Raw genomic sequence first — 564 nt, 5'->3', positions numbered from 1 at the left:
GCCTCCCAAAATGCTGAGATTACAGGTGTGAGCCACAGCACCCAGCCAGATATGTGTTCTTTTCACTTTTTTGGTGAATGTGACATATCTTACAATTTTTTTAAAAAATGGAATAAAGAAATCCATGGTGAGAGGTGAGACTGCAGTAGAGAACCCTGTGAAAGATATGCTAAGTGTCTTTTCTCTTCAGCCTTCACCATAAAATTTTGCAGAAGCCTTCACAAGTTGTCTGGTTATGAGCAAGCAACTCTGAAGTCCTGGTGGTCCAGAGAGGTGTTGCTTCTGATCTCTTTCACTATGGAGCCATAGAGAGCTGAACTTCCCATCTCCCAGTGGAGCTTTGAGGCACACGTTTTAATGTGCCTGCTTTCTCTGCTGCATGGCGTTAGGCATCTTGGAGGCAACATTCTGAAACAAAACTCATCAGTGCAGGATGAGCCTTTAAAATTCTTTCTTTTTCTTCCTGAGATTGAGTTTATACAGCATGAAATGATAAGGGAAACAGACACTCCTGTAACATAATCACACATGATATGGCCACAGATCTGAGTAGTATGAAAGATC

The sequence above is a fragment of the Mandrillus leucophaeus genome, unplaced genomic scaffold (assembly GCF_000951045.1).
Source record: "Mandrillus leucophaeus isolate KB7577 unplaced genomic scaffold, Mleu.le_1.0 Scaffold868, whole genome shotgun sequence".
NCBI lineage: Eukaryota > Metazoa > Chordata > Mammalia > Primates > Cercopithecidae > Mandrillus > Mandrillus leucophaeus.
The sequence above is the reverse complement of the archived record's forward strand: the minus strand, read 5'-3'. Positions refer to the sequence as shown.